Source organism: Dromaius novaehollandiae, chromosome 14, assembly GCF_036370855.1.
Source record: "Dromaius novaehollandiae isolate bDroNov1 chromosome 14, bDroNov1.hap1, whole genome shotgun sequence".
Classification (NCBI taxonomy): Eukaryota; Metazoa; Chordata; class Aves; order Casuariiformes; family Dromaiidae; genus Dromaius; species Dromaius novaehollandiae.
Window position 1 is genome coordinate 25,014,849 of NC_088111.1, and position 15,933 is coordinate 25,030,781.

At 49.6% G+C, this 15,933-nt stretch overlaps 1 long non-coding RNA gene across 1 annotated transcript; it reads right to left on the bottom strand.

The window, feature by feature from the left end:
• Positions 1 to 8,146: 8,146 nt before the first annotated feature.
• On the bottom strand, positions 8,147 to 9,483 carry LOC135329900 (uncharacterized). Its single transcript, XR_010391531.1, has 3 exons — positions 9,443 to 9,483; positions 9,304 to 9,359; positions 8,147 to 9,204 (listed from the first exon to the last, which is right to left on the bottom strand). It is a non-coding gene; the product is annotated as an uncharacterized LOC135329900 (long non-coding RNA).
• Between the last annotated feature and the right edge of the window lie 6,450 nt (positions 9,484 to 15,933).

Sequence of the window (15,933 nt, forward strand, 5' to 3'; positions counted from 1 at the left end):
TCCTCTCTAGAGAGTGGATGGTGAAGCCCTCTGCTTTTGTAAGAATCCTTACAAGACCCGTTGCTGTAAGTGTGACTTGATTTGTCAAAGTCCTTATCACAATCAGACAACTCTCTGCCACCTGTCATTGCAGAAGAGGAATGGTAATCATTGTAGCATCTGCACTGTTCCCATCTCCATGGTTCACCTTGACAGGATCTTTCTCTGCTCCAAGCTCGCTCTCTTTTGGAATGAGTACAGCAATTCCTGTCTTGTTCTGTTCTTCTTCTCTTTCAGGATCTGAAAACAGGACATTTTCCAAAGCTTCTGCCATTATCAGGGATGTTTCTTTCGTTATCAGAAGATCTATACATGCTTTCATTTCAATAAACCTGCTCATGGCAATTTTGCTTCTTTGTTTCCACCACGCAAGAGCACCCCTCCTGTGAGAACGACCATCTGTTCTGCTTCCATTTTGCTTGTCTTGCTCTCCAGAGACAGTGTTCTCTCTTCCTTCTGTAGTGCTCTTTGTGAGTTTTTCTACAGTGTTTTTTTCTTATCTGTATAGTTATTTTGTAATTATCTACTTCTCAGATAACTAGATAGATAACTAGATAATTGAGGACTATTATGTACTTCTTATCTACGTAGCTATTAGAAATGTCCTTTGTATCTTGGCATGTATCATCTGTGGTATCCAGAGACACAAGATTTTTAGAAGTATGTTCAATGTCATAGAGGAATTTTGCCCTAATATCTCTTCAGTCTCTGATGTACAAAAGGTTATCTTTCAAAATAAGTCCAGTTTCTTCTGATCTTCTAGGTTTGCCTTTGTCCCCACTGCCTTCAAACTCACACTGCCCAAGCAATTCATCCTCAGTGTCCAAGGATCATTTCCTGACCTTGTGCTGACCATTGGTATTGGGATGCACATTACCAGCTTTTATTATAAGACCTTCAGCAACTTCTTTGTTGGTGGAAATTGTTTCAGAATCTGACTGGATAAAAAGACTCTCAAGATCACAGCTCAAGGTGGTAGGAACTCTTCTGGATTCTTCACAGACAAGCAGTGCTTCCATCACTACAGTTTCCATAAGAGCATCAGTCTCAGAATATTTTTGAGGTCCAGAGAATATGCACAAAACAAAAGTGCCTTCACATTCAGTGAAGTGAAAAAGAGGAAAGAAGAATGCAGAAAGTATAGACAGTATGACAAAATGAAGAGAAAAAAATCTATGTAGAAGCCCAAGTTTTCAGTGAGGCATCATCCACATGTTTTTAATATCCAATTAATACGTTGCAGTGCTGATTGCTAGTTCTGTTCATAACACTATGTGCAGTGTGGAATTCTCTCAACTGATTTAAATCTTCCCATTAAATAGTGTCAGTAGAGAGATAAACCCGTGCTAACCTCATATAAAATCTTACTTTAATCAAAGCATACTTATTTTACCTTATTTCCTTGGACAAACTGTTAAATAGGCTGCCTGTGAGGGATTATAAGATTCTCTCTTGAGTGACTGGAGGCAAAGCTATAGGCATCTGTAATTAAATTATACAAGGTAACAGGTAGGAAGGTACTGTTGGGAGTAGAAAACCACTGTTTGCAAAATTTCTACATTAGGTGTTAAATATGGAAATTTACACTCCCCCTTCCCAAAACGGAGTTCATGAAGATCTCGTGTATTATTATCTCAGCTAAGCTTTTCTAAAGTTGATAAGTTCTAATATATTAGCTGTGTTCTGTAAATTCTAATTGGTTAATGACACAAAGAGCTACAGTGAAATGTGTGCTGTGTATTTTCTCAGTACTTCGCCTGGATTAGGAACATGATAATAATCCTGAATACTGAATACATCATTGGTGAGAAATTTTAGATGCAACCAACACAGCTCCCTCTTCCCAGCAATCCATTTTTTTTAGAAAAGAAAATCTCAGAAGCTTTAGAAGGTTGGATGTGGCAAGTGGAATCATGAAGTTTTACTCCATTTTTTTTTAGATTCATTATCTAAGCTAATAGCACCATGGAGTGACTCAGTTTTGGGCTACTCAGGCTGGGATCTTTCTTCTTCAGAACTCTGACAGGAAAAATGGGAAATCTTCCACACATGGACTACCTTCCAAAACACAATTCCATTTGAAGGTATTGCATTGCATTTCCTTTCTGCTGAGCTCTTTGAGTCCTTCTCATTTTTTTCTGAAGATGCTGCACCATAAGGGACCATATTATAAGAAAGGAGTTTGGGATTTCCAGCCACTGCTGGCTCAACAAGAATTTCATCAGCAACTTCTTGTTTGGAGATGTTAGTAGCAATTGACATGGTGGATGCCTTTGAGCTAGACTCTGCTGCAGAAGAGTTTGCAACTGTGTGTCACAGCCTGAAAGGAGTTGTTTAGGACGACTTCCCTCTCCTTGGGACCAATGACCAAGTTTGTGATGCTCTTGGACTGAATTAAGGTGAAATGATGCCAGCCAACCAGTTTTATAATTTATTAATACAAAAGACAAGGCATGTGGCTAAATATGATAACTTGATGATGACTACTTTAACTAGATAAACAAGTCCCGTGCCACACGATTTGAACAGATCTTATAAACATTCATCAAAAGAGAGGAAGGAGAGAGACAGAGACAGAGAAAGAAAGAGATATCACCACCCGTGGATCCAGTGGTGTCCCGTTGGTCCTCTTCACCCTGGGTGTCTTGGAAAAGTTCAGGGCCAAATCAAGGCAAATTAAATAAATAAATTGTAATGACGTGCACGCAGTAATTGCAACTCGAGCTGGGTGCTTCCAAAGAGGGACCCCAAACAAAGAAATCCCTGGGCAATTATACTTTCCAGTCTAAGCTCTCCACTCCTCACGCGGTAATTCAGACCAATAGTAATATTCAGGTCTGGGGTCTCCAGCTCCCTATTGGGTCTCATCAGTGTCCCTAGGCAGGCTGTTTACTGTTGTGGTTTCTCCTGACAGATGTGTCTTCATTCTTCAGGTCCCACCCTTGTCTCTCAAGCAGAGAGTCTCTCCCCAGCAGTGACAGTAGGTGTTATCTCCCAAGGTCCTGACAAGGGGGAGATAGTCCAGACCCCCCACCCCCCAGTTAACACTGTTTCAGCAGTGAGAGTAGGCTTTGTTTCCCAGGGTCCTGGCACCCAAGCAGGCCTCACTTCAAAGCCTTAACAGCCTCCCTCCTGGAGTGTGAAGCACAGGAATGCAGACTGCTTGTAACTCCCTTATCTTTCCAGCCTGCATCAGCTCTGGGGCTCTTTCTGACTGAACTAGGAGTGTGGCCTAAGGCTTCAGAAAATTTAGCTACTCGTGCTAAGCAAGTTTTATGTAAGTGGCTACCTCTAGACAGCTTCAGTTCAATGATTTACAGTTCAAGTCCCAAGGTCTTCAGTTAAGGATACATGGACCTGCAATTCTTTTGCCAGATTGGCATTACATACCTAGAAATCAAACATTTTGATTTAATGTTTCTTTCAGGGCTTTAGCAGTTCTAGGATGCCCTTGATTAAAGAATGCTTCTTTTTAGAAAATGGAGATAGAAGTTATCCTAATCTACCTAGTTCAAACATTCTTTCTGAGCTTCCCAGGGCTGTCTTGGAACATTACCACCAAGCTCACACTTTCCAGAGGGCACCTCAGGGGGCTCCGATGATTATTTTGCTCTCTTGCTCCGGCAGACGTTGCGCTCAGTGCCCATGGAGAGGGAGGACTTGGTGGGGGCGAGAGCTCCCTCCGTGGCTGTTCGGGTGACACCCCACTGCCTCCTTCCCTCCCTCCCTCAGCGGCAGGTCCACAGGGGGAGGCAATGGGAAACCACCCTGTCACAGGGATGCTCCATCCCAGTGCTCAGGGAGGTGATGTGGAGCTGTAGAGAGGCCTCAGGATGTGCAGAAAGGTTGGCTGTGAGATCGAGCTGAGGCCTGGCAGAATTGGGACATGAACTGGGGCCAAAACCGGCACTGGGGAAGAGGAGGTGCTGGGTGACGAGCAACGTGGCTGTGCCTGACTGTGGCAAGGCGCTTTGTGCTCCATGCACCACAAAACACGCTGGGGGAGCCCTGGTCTCCCCACAACACCTTGGCGCGTCTGTTGGTGCCCCCAGCACCCTACCGGTGCCCTCTGGAGAAGCCCAGATCCCGGCATGTGCCACCACAGCATGGCCAGCCCCAGCCCAGCCCCAGCCCGCGGCAGGCACTGCGCCATGCTGGCCCCACGCCTGGCCAGCAGGCACAGCCCCCACCAGGGCACGCCATTGGGCAGCCTGTATGTCGCTCAGGAAACGACCTGCCCCTCACAGGCATGCCTTGGCTCACCACCTCCCCTTACTCTCTGACTGGGCAGCCAGCACAGGGGGCGGGGCAGCGGGAAGTGCTGTTGCCAGGTGACGGCGGTGGTGTGGGCGTGGTCGGCGCTTCTCCCCGTGGCAGGAAGCAGGGTCCTCCCGGCTGGAGCTGCCCCTGCCCCGGGGCGCCCCCTGGCCTGAGCGGCGACTGCCCCGCGGGGCTGCCGGCACTGCCCGGGAGGGGGCGGGAGCCGTGTGCCTGGGGCTGGGGACACTGCCCGGGGCAGAGCTGCCTTCCCTGCCCTGGTGCTGAGACCTGGGAGCTGCAGGATGGAGGGGCTGGAAGCAGGTGTTGGTCTCTCTCTCACAGTACACTGGCTTTTCTGTACATCTCCTGGGATTTCCCCAGTTCCAGCTTATTCCTGTTTCCCCGTTCCTTCCAACTGACGCCTCTGAGCAGAGCTGGGCTCTGTCTTCTCTGCCCCTCCCACTGGGGGGCTGTAGGCAGCGGCGGGATCTCCCTGAGCCTTCCCTTCTCCAGGCTGGACAGAGATGTGCACAGAGGGTGGCTCTCAAGCAGAGAGACCTGGGGATCCTTCCTGAGAGCTCGTCAGTGGCTTGTGTGACCACTGTCTGCCATGTACGGCAAAAACTGTGATTGCCTAGCCAGTGTGCTGGTGCTAGAGTTCCTACGACACACTCAGCTATCAGCTGTTTTTGCTGTGCCCTTGGGTTCAGAGGCCCTGGGCAGGGAGTGCTGTGTGACCTGGGAGCTCCCTGAACCCTGCAGGGTTCCTCTTCCAGCATTGCCAAACTCACACCCAACCCCAAAATGTGAGATGCCAACAGTCCCCTGAGGAGAAGCAGCCTGGTCATGCAGTGAATGCAGACCAGGCAGCACTCACGTGTGTTACAGGTAATGGGCTGGAGAGGGCTGTGGGCAAGGAGGTGCAAAGGACTGAGGGGTAAATGCAGAGCTGTGGGTTTATGCAGGTGCTGTGCAGGGCTGGTGTGCCCCCATCAGCAGAGCTGCTCAGCCAAGAGCGCTGCAGGCATGAGTCCCTTTTTGCAGGTTGTAGGGGCAGAAGGGATTGCTTGCTGGAGCATATTACAAGGTAACTGCAGGCACTGCTTCTGTGCTGACAGCTCCTGCTGGCCCTTTTCAGGAAGGCAGGTACTGAGATGCCCAGCACAGACGCTCACAGTGAGCTGGCTGGGAAATGTGAGCACTCCCTCAAATGATCACCAGAGGAGGAAGCCAGCTTTTTAGCAGCAGCATGGTAGTGAGAGCAGTCTGCATGCAATTTTGGAGACCTTAGTGCAATTTAAAAACAGAAGCTGCCCCCAACCCGCCGTCTGGTCTGCTGAGCCCTGCCTGCTCTCTTTGGAGCTGCCTTCAAGGTTCAAACTAAAGGGCAGCCAAGAGAGTAAATACAATGCAGGCAAAAAAAAGATGGTAAAGGCCACCAGTTTCTCTGTGTATCTTATGATCACTTCAGTGAGCTTTAATTCTAGAGGTATTTGATAAGGAGACATTTTAAATTGTCCTGCTAACTTACAGAAATCTCACTTTTTAAGACCAAGAAGCTAACTGACCCTCATTTCTCTCTTATTCAGATCATCATTCAGCTTCATTTAAAAGGGTACTTATTTTTTAGAGTAGAATATGCTCTTTTGGGGCCCCCATTTTTTTGTTCTTTAACCTCCTCATGGCTTAGGTACTAGATTTTTTTGTTGTTGATTAACAATCACAGAGAAGTTTTCAATGCGCAGTTGCCTAGTAAGGCAAGCAAAACAAAAGTTTTGAGGACTTTCTTTGAACTACAGCTGCCAAGCCTCTGGCATGCAATCAGAAAGCAGGTGACCCTAACCCTAACCTCTAACCCTAACCCTCTAACCCTAACCCTCACCCTGAACCCTAATCCCTAACCCCTAAATGGCCCTGACCCTGACTCCTAACCCCAAACCCCAACCCCTAACCCCAGCCCTACTCCCTACCCCTGACCCTAACCCCAACCCCCTAACTGCAACTCCAACCCCTAACCCTGACCTGAACTGTCTAACTCCATAACTCCAATCCCCTAAGGCCTACCTCAACCCCTATCCCAACTCCTAACTTCTCACCAGCGTGTTCTTCAAGCCTAATATTAAGGGGGTGGCATAACTGTAATTGTAATAGCAGAAGGGCATATACACACACTACATACCACATATACACTATCTGTGTGTGTGTGTATATATATACACACACACACTGTGTACAGAGTGTACACATTTGGTATGTATAGTGTATATATAGTATGTATAAAAAGAAGAAAAAAATAAATATGCAAATTAAGCCTTTCTATACTTATTAATGAATTCAGTAGCAGGGGTAGGATACTGGCTGGGAACAAATAATTTTTTTTAAAATGGTGAAATTATTATTATTTGCTCCCAGCCAGTATGCTAGAAGAGGAAGGGAGGACAGGACGAAGACAGAGAGGGACAGGACGAAGACAGAGAGGGACAGGACGAAGACAGAGAGGGACACAGAACACAACAAAAGACAAACACAGGACAAAGACAGAACAACAGAGACGACAAACAGAAAAAAGACAACAGAGAACACAACCAGAGAGAACAAAGACAACCAGAGAGAAGACAGAAAGCACAGAAAACAACAGAGAAAACAGAGAACAGAGCAAAAAGCACACAGGAGAGCTGAGAGAGCTGAGCAGAACAGAGAAAAGAGCAGAACACAGAGAAGAGAACAAAGCAAAGAGCACAGCAAAACAGATAATACAGAGCAAAGCAGAACACAGAGCGCAAAGCAGAAAACACAAAGCTGAGGGCAGAGCGCAGAATACAGAGAAAAGCACAGAGCAGAGCACCACAGTGCAGGCAGACTGAAAGAGTAAATAGTAAAGACAGAGAAAGGTAGAGAGAAACCTGGACAAAGTGAACACAAACAATCAGGGAAAAGGAGAAGAAAAAGGCATGAGACAGACAAAGAAAAAAAGAATAACACTAAAAATAAGAAAAAAACCCTTTTCTTATTTTTAAAGGAAACAGAACAGAAGACCAAAACATTAAAATAAGAACAAGACAAAAACTTCAGCCGCCTTCTTATTTTAAAAGGTCAAAAGAGCAAGAGCAAAGAGGAAAAGGGCAAGAGCAAATGTGTGGCACGGGCAGTTCAAATAAGACAATGGAAACAAACAGCAAAAGCATCTTTATTTGAAAGGAGACACACACACCACCATCTTTATTGTTTTATTGCACAAAAAAATTCATCATCACAACATACAAAACATAACAAGCCCACACTCTACATGAGCTGCACACACTCTTCAGCATTCACCTCTACATTCTCACCGCTACTACTCTCACCAGTTGGCAAGCGCCTCCAGTCTTTTGGACGGCTCCCAGTAATGACGTTACTGGACGCCTCCAAAAACTGCCCTGCTTACAAAACCCCCGGTCCCCAGCCAAAGCTCCGCACCGACATTGGCGACGATTGTCGCCTCGCAGAGTGGCCGGGACCGGGGGAAAAAAAACCCAGCCGGGAGAAAAAAAAAAAATCCCCCAGCTGGGGTTTTTTTTTAAATTATTTTTAGATAAATTCTAACTACAACCTGGAAAAACACATGCATACAAAGTTAGACACACTCACCACCAAGCCCACCCAACTGCCCACACACTCCCACCACAGACAGTCATCACAGCTACTAACAAAACCACATGCTTCAATCCTTATTTAAAGATAACACTATCCTGGCATGAATAGAACCCCCCCCCCCCCCAAAATGGCCATCCCAATAAAAAAGATTAAAGAAAAAAACCTACTTTTATCTCTTACTGACACAACCCCCCCCCCCCCCCCCCCCAAAAAAAAAGAAAAAACAAAATAAGTGTTTCATAGATACATTATTCTGCTCTGGCAACTACCATTACTACACCCACAGGCAAGGCAGCTCCAAACACACACACAGACACGTACACACAGACACGTACACACAGACACGTACACACAGACACGTACACACAGACACGTACACACAGACACGTACACACAGACACGTACACACAGACACGTACACACAGACACGTACACACAGACACGTACACACAGACACGTACACACAGACACGTACACACACCCTCCATGCAAAAAACAATGCCAGCACAGAAGATGCTGCCAGCCAGAAAGCCCTACAATGCCACGACCGTGCGGCTCTGGTGCTCTCCACGAGACCAGAAAAGAGTCAGATGCCACCATCTGTGATGGAAAGGGGCCGGCAAAGCGAGGAACGGCCATGCGGAAGAGGCCAGCAAGAAAGACCCGAGGCTCTGATGACACAGGGAAGAAAACCCTGAAAGGGCACCAGGAGGATGCAAAATAAGAGAGGCCTCAGAAAACACACAACCAACAAGACCTGAATGATGGCTGCCAAGATGATTGGCCAGAAACAATGCAGAATCACAGTGACAGACTGCTGCTTTCAGCTGCCTGCACAGAACAAGATGATCATTGGAGCAACACAGATGAGTCGGTCAAGACCAGACAAAAGACAGCAGATGCCTGTTGCACTAGCACTACAAAGCATATGCTGTGCTCCTTGAGCACAAAGAGCAAGGGCAACATCAAGACCTGAGCAAAAGATAGCACAGCTACAACACACACCACATAGACTACACAACAACACAGACACAGGCTGGAGCTGCCCTGCCTGACACCCACCCTCACTTTCTGCCATGCACACCCCACTGCCTCTGCCTCACACACACCAACACACACACACACACCGCAACACCCTTTGCCCATGCACTTCGCTTTTGCAGTGCTCTGCATCACTGTTGCTCCTCAAGAGGCATCCTCAACAGCAGACACATCCTCTGCAGCAGCCACACCCTCTGATCTTCTTTTGCTCACCACATTTGCCTTCATCATCTGCCAAACCAGAGCACAAGCAGTCACCCCCTTGCCAGTCAGCTCCATCCCCATCTGCAAGGGCACCCTCCACCAAAGCGCCATCGGCGCTCCACTCACCTGCACCGCAACAACTCCAAACGCCAACATCCTGCCCGGGGGGAAGCCCGTGGCGCCTGGAAAAAAACAAAATAACAAAGTGACCCTTCTGCCAGGCAGCGCTCACCAGCCCTACAACATCCAGCTCCAATCCACTCACCTGAAAGTCTCAGCCACGCCTGGGAAAGGCCCACAGCAGACCTGAAAAAGCAGAGCAAAAGGCATCACCGAGAGGCAGCCCAGCACCACCCACACCACAATAAAATCAGACCCAACAAGCTCCCCCGCTCACCTGCGCAGGCTCTTCTCAGCACTCAGCTGCTTCTCTCCACCACTTCCTGCAAAACCTGCAAGCACAGAGAGAAATCACGCACTCAGGTGATGCCCGCAACACCACCGCTCCAGTCCATCACTGACACACTCCACACACCACCAGGGCTACCACCCACAGGCAAGGCAGCTCCAGCCCCAAAAACACACAGACAAACAAATATCACACACAAACACGGAGGACAGCCCTACACAAAAAAAACTATTCCCACGCATAAGACACGGCCAGCCAGAAAGAGCCGCACCGTCGTGGCATCGTAGGGCCGAGGCTCTGGATAAGCCCAGGAAAGAGTCAAACGCCACTGCCGGTGATGGAAAGGGAGCGGCAAAGCTTGGAAGAGTGATGCAAAAGAGACTGGCGAGAAAGACCCGAGGCTGTGATGACGCAGGGAAGAAAACCCTGAAAGGGCGCCGGCGAGACGCAAAACAAGAGCGGCCCCGGAAGAGGTGCGGCCAATGAGGCCTCAATGGTGGCCACTACTATGACTGACCGCAAACGGCCACGATGCAGAGTCGGAGTGACAGACCGCCCCTTTCGGCTGCCTGCGCAGAACAAGACGTAGTCCATTGGAGCAATGCTGATGAGTCAGTCAAGACCAGGCAAAAGACAACGGATGCCTGCCATGCTGCCACTGCGGAGCATGAGCTGTGCTCCTTGAGCACAAAGAGCAAGGGCAACATCAAGACCTGAGCAAAAGATAGCACAGCTACAACGCACACCACATAGACTACACAACAACACAGACACAGGCTGGAGCTGCCCTGCCTACCGCACCCTCACTTTCTGCCATGCACACCCCACTGCCTCTGCCTCGCACACGCCACTCATCCAGAACAACCCTCCACTCTACACTGAACATCAGCGCGCGCGCGCACACACACACACACACACACACACACAAACTGAGGATGCCCCAACACCCTTTGCCCCTCAACTTAACTTTGGCAGTGCTGTAGGTCACCAGTCCTCAAGAGCCATCCTCAACAGCAGCCACATCCACACTGATCTTTCTTTCCTCACCACATTTGCCTTCATCACCTGCCAAAACAGAGCGCGAGCAGTCAGCCCCCGTGCCAGGCACCTCCACGCTCATCCGCAAGAGCGCGCCTCTCCAAACCGCCATTGTCGCTCCGCTCACCCGCACCGCCTCAAAGCGATACTCGCACATCCTGACTGACGGGAATCCCATGGCACCTGGAAAAAAAAAAAACCCAACCAAATTATTCTTCTGCTAGGCACTGCGGACTAGCCCTACAACAACTGACACGCCATTACACTCACCCATTCTACCTCACCTCAAATCCTCAGGCATGCCTGGAAAAGGCCCGCACAGTGCCTGAAAAAGCAAAGCGGACAGCCCCAGAAGCCACGGCAGGAGTCGGAAGCAGAGACGCAAAAGAGCAGATGGCAGTGGGTTCGCAGGCACAGATGTAAGAAAAGAGCTGCCGGGTGACACTGCAAATTGGTTCCTGCCGGTCCCAAGAAGTGCAGCAGCTTTTTTCCTCTCTCAGCACTGAGGCTTGGGCAAGAAAAGAGGTGAATTCGTTAGCTTGGGGGAGGTTTCTTTTTGACCCCTTCAGACACATGGACTTACTCACAGTTGCACTAGGTTTCCAAAGACGTGACTTCCTTTCTCATCATACTGCACTTCCAGGCAGGAAGAATGCTCGCTTCTCTCTTCACACTCTTCACATAAAGTCTAGACTCTTCTGTAACTCTGCATACTACAAAAAAAACTTACTCACTTCCTCTTGGAACAGGGCTGACAATATTTCTGAGGCGCAGTAGAACATCCGGCGAGCAAGCCGGAAACCAGAGTAGCTGATGAGAATGACATCTCACATGCATCCACATTACTGAACATAAGGCACACAAGCACCACGTAGAGTGGAAACGTAGATGGAAATGTTTTCCCGAGACCCCTGTTCTGTCCTTTTCTCTACAGTCCAGGTGAGGGACAAACAATTCTTCGAGCGTCATCATCTTCATAGAGCCGAGTGACGAAGCTGGGTCCCTTCCGCAATAAATGCCAGAAAACAATACTCACTGTTAACAGAAGACACGATTGCAGAGTCAGAAGCCCTCTTCCGCTCCTGAACTCCCCGCGCCGAGATACTGACGCAAAGCTGAAACTGCCCGCTTTAAGCGATTTTCTGGCAGGCTTACGACTCCATCTTCAGCCATGCGGTTGCTCTAACCTTAAGGAAGGGCCTTTGCATCTCCAAATGCAGCAATAAGTCTTCCTGGATAGCTTTGCTTCTGCAAATGCTGCTATTCACTGAGACAAGTTCACAGCACTAACCCCAAAGGACAGCAAACACAGAATGAACTCCCTGCCACCAGGCCCTCGGTTTATGTACCCCTAGCCCCGCCCACTGCCCTACCCACAAGCCCCGGGAAGGGGAGGGGCAAAGCACTGCCAGCCATAAAGGCAGAGGGATGGGTAAGAGCAAGGCTTTTGCTTCCACTCCACAGCTAGGCTGCAGAGCACAAAAAGGATAAACAGACCTCTTGGATAAAATGGACCATCTTCTTTGTTACTAAGACTTCGTATACTGTATCCATAATACCAGGAGGTCTGTTATTAAATTCTTTTACCCTAACTAGCACTAGCCTTTACACTGAAAACTAGAAATCAGTTCTACTTAGGCTTAGAAAGAAAACTACGAGATTCCACGTAACCTATAAAGGGAATGCTACACCACACTGCTCTAATTGGTTCACACCTGCATTTAGTACAGCTGTTGTAGGAAGACAGCATTTCCTCTAGGGCAAACCAAGATATCCAAATAACCCCCTGGAACAAGGCTGCTTCTGTAATGTGAGTACTTCCAAAGAGGGGTATTTCCTGTATAGTACATAGAGCGCTTAGAAAAAGGGGCCAGTGGGCGGAACGGAGAGTTCCCCGGGGGAATACTACCTCTGTATGCCTAAGTGGAGGACTCGCACGAGGAGGGAAGAGGGATGCTAAGAGGGCTGGAGAACCCACGCAGGGCTCTGGGGCGCAACAAAGGCTTCCAGAAGCAGTTATGAATGGATGACAGGGGTCGTACAAGGACTAAAGGGCCAAAACAGAGCTCAGGCAAAAAAGGAAGGCTGACAGAGTAGTCCAGAATAAAATAAAGGGGTTCCTCAGGGCTCTACAGAACCAACAGAGGTCTATGCAGCACAACAAAGCTCTAAAGAGGAATCCAGAGCAGATTAGATATCTCTTATGCAGACTAGAGAGCAACTAAAAGAAGCCAGAAGAGAATAAGTAAAGCCTCCAAAGGGGTTCAGAAGAAAACACGGGTACTCAGGCAGCTGAATGATGAAAAGAGCACTCTAGGGCATAAGAGAGGGCTCAGGAAGAGTTCTGAGACCACTGAAGAACTCCTAAAGGAGTTAGAGAGCCAAAAGACAGCGCTAGGGAACAAGGAAGGCCAAAAGAGTAGTCCAGAGGGCACTATAGACATACTAAGGGACCCATATGGCCAAGGAATGACTCTAGAGAACAAGGAAGAAATCTGGAGGGCTTCTGAGGAGACTAGAGAGTTCCAAAGGGGACTGTGCAGCCACAGGACACCTCTGGTGCACAACAAGCACCCCACCCCAGGAGTGGTTCTGAGCAGACCAGAGGACTCCTAAGGGGACTAAATGGCAAAAACTGGCTAACATGACTGACCTCAGGAGGTGCTCTGAGGGGACAGGAAGGCTCTTCTGGGATGCATATGACCAAAAGAGGGCTCTGGGGCACAACGAAGACCTCCAGAGGGGTTCTGAGTGCACTACAGGGGTCCTAAGGAAACTCGAGATCCAAAACAAAGCTTGGGAGCATGACAAAGGCCTTCACAAGCCAGCTGAGGGGACTAGAGGGGTGCTGAGGGGTCTGGAGGGCCAACAAAGCTCTGCAGGGGGAAAATAAAAGGTCAAAACATGAGGCCAAAGCAGAATAGAAGGCTGATAAGTGTGCTAGAAGGCAAAAAGATGGCTCCACAGCATAAAGAAAGGCTCCACGGAAATTCTGAGGGATCTACCAGGGTCCTAAAGCGCTCTAGAAATCCAAAACACAACTCTCAGGCAAAAAGAAGGCTGATAGAAGATTCCAGTCTGCACTAAAGGAGTGCTAAGGTGTCTATATGCTCAAGAAATGCCTCTGGGGAAGAAGGGAGAAATCTGGAGGGGTTGCGAGGAGATAAGAGGGTGTCTAAGGGGTCTGGGGGGCCAGAAGAGAGCTGGGGGGCCCCATTCTGTGCGAAAAGAGTGGTCTAGAGTGCAGTAGAGGGGTGCTAAGGCGTCTACATGCTCAAGAAATGCCCCTGGGGAAGAAGTGAGAAATCTGGAGGGGTTGCGAGGAGACTAGAGGGGGTCTAAGGGGTCTGGGGGGCCAGAAGTGAGCTGGGGGGCCCCATTCTGTGTGAAACAGTGGTCCAGAGCGCACTAGAGGGGTGCTAAGGCATCTACATGGTCCAGAAATGCCTCTGGGGAAGAAGGGAGAAATCTGGAGGGGTTGCGAGGAGATGAGAGGGTGTCTGAGGGGTCTGGGGGGCCACAAGAGAGCTGGGGGCCCCATTCTGTAGAAAAGAGGGGTCCAGAGCGCACTACGGAGATCTTAAGCAGTCTACACTGTCAAGAAATGCCTCTGGGGAAGAAGGCAATAATCTGGAGGAGTTAGGAGAAGACTAGAGAGTGTCTAAGGGGTCTGGGGAGCCAGGAGAGAGATGGGGGGCCCCATTCTGTGGAAAAGAGGGGTCCAGATTGCGCTAGAAGGATGCTAAGTCATCTACGTGGTCCAGAAATGCCTCTGGGGAAGAAGGGAGAAATCTGGAGGGGTTGCAAGTAGACTGGAGGGTGTGTACGCGGTCTGGGGGGCCAGAAGAGAGCTGGGGGGCCCCATTCTGTGGAAAAGAGTCATCCAGAGCACACTAGAGGAATGCTAAGGCATCTACGTGGTCCAGAAATGCCTCTGGGGCAACAGGGAGAAATCTGGAGGGGTTGCAAGGAGACTAGAGGGTGTCTAAAGGGGTCTGGGGGGCCAGCAGAGTGCTGCGGGGGCCCAATTCTGTACACAGGAGTGGTCCAGAGTGCACTAGAGGGGTGCTAGGGCGTCTACATGCTCAAAAAGTGCCTCTGGGGAAGAAGGGAGAAATCTGGAGGGGTTGTGAGGAGACTAGAGGGTGTCTACAGGGTCTGGGGGTCCTGAAGAGAGCTGGGGGGCCCCATTCTGTGGAAAAGAGGGGTCCAGAGCACACTAGAGGGGTGCTAGGGCATCTACACTGTCAAGAAATGCCTCTGGGGAAGAAGGGAGAAATCTGAGGGGTTGCAAAGAGAGCAGAGGGTGTGTATGGGGTCTGGGGGTTCCAAAGAGAGCTGGGGGGCCCCATTCTGTGGGAAAGAGGGGTCCAGAGGATACTAGAGGGGTTCTAAGGCATCTACATGGTCCAAAAATGCACCTGGAGAAGAAGGGAGAAATCTGGAGGGGTTGCGAGGAGACTAGAGGGTGTCTAAGGGGTCTAGGGGGCCAGAAGAGAGCTGGGGGGCCCAATTCTGTACAAAGGAGGGGTCCAGAGTGCACTAGAGGGGTGCTAGGGCGTCTACATGCTCAAAAAGTGCCTCTGGGGAAGCAGGGAGAAATCTGGAGGGGTTGTGAGGAGACTAGAGGGTGTCTACAGGGTCTGGGGGTCCTGAAGAGAGCTGGGGGGCCCCATTCTGTGGAAAAGAGGGGTCCAGAGCACACTAGAGGGGTGCTAGGGCATCTACACTGTCAAGAAATGCCTCTGGGGAAGAAGGGAGAAATCTGAGGGGTTGCAAAGAGAGCAGAGGGTGTGTATGGGGTCTGGGGGTTCCAAAGAGAGCTGGGGGGCCCCATTCTGTGGGAAAGAGGGGTCCAGAGGGTACTAGAGGGGTTCTAAGGCATCTACATGGTCCAAAAATGCACCTGGAGAAGAAGGGAAAAATCTGGTGGGGTTGCGAGGAGACTAGAGGGTGTCTAAGGGGTCTAGGGGGCCAGAAGAGAGCTGGGGGGCCCAATGCTGTACAAAGGAGGGGTCCAGAGTGCACTACAGGGGTGTTAAGACATCTACACTGTCAAGAAATGCCTCTGGGGAAGGAGGAACAAATCTGGAGGGGTTGCGAGGAGACTACAGGGTATCTACGGGGTCTGGGGGGCCCGAAGAGAGCTGGGGGGCCCCATTCTGTGGAAAAGAGTGTTCCAGATTGCACTAGAGGGGTGCTAAGGCATCTACATGGTCAAGAAATGCCTCTGGGGAAGAAGGGAGAAATCTGGAGGGGTTGCAAGGAGAGCAGAGGGTGTCTAAGGTGTCTGGGGGGGCACAAGAGAG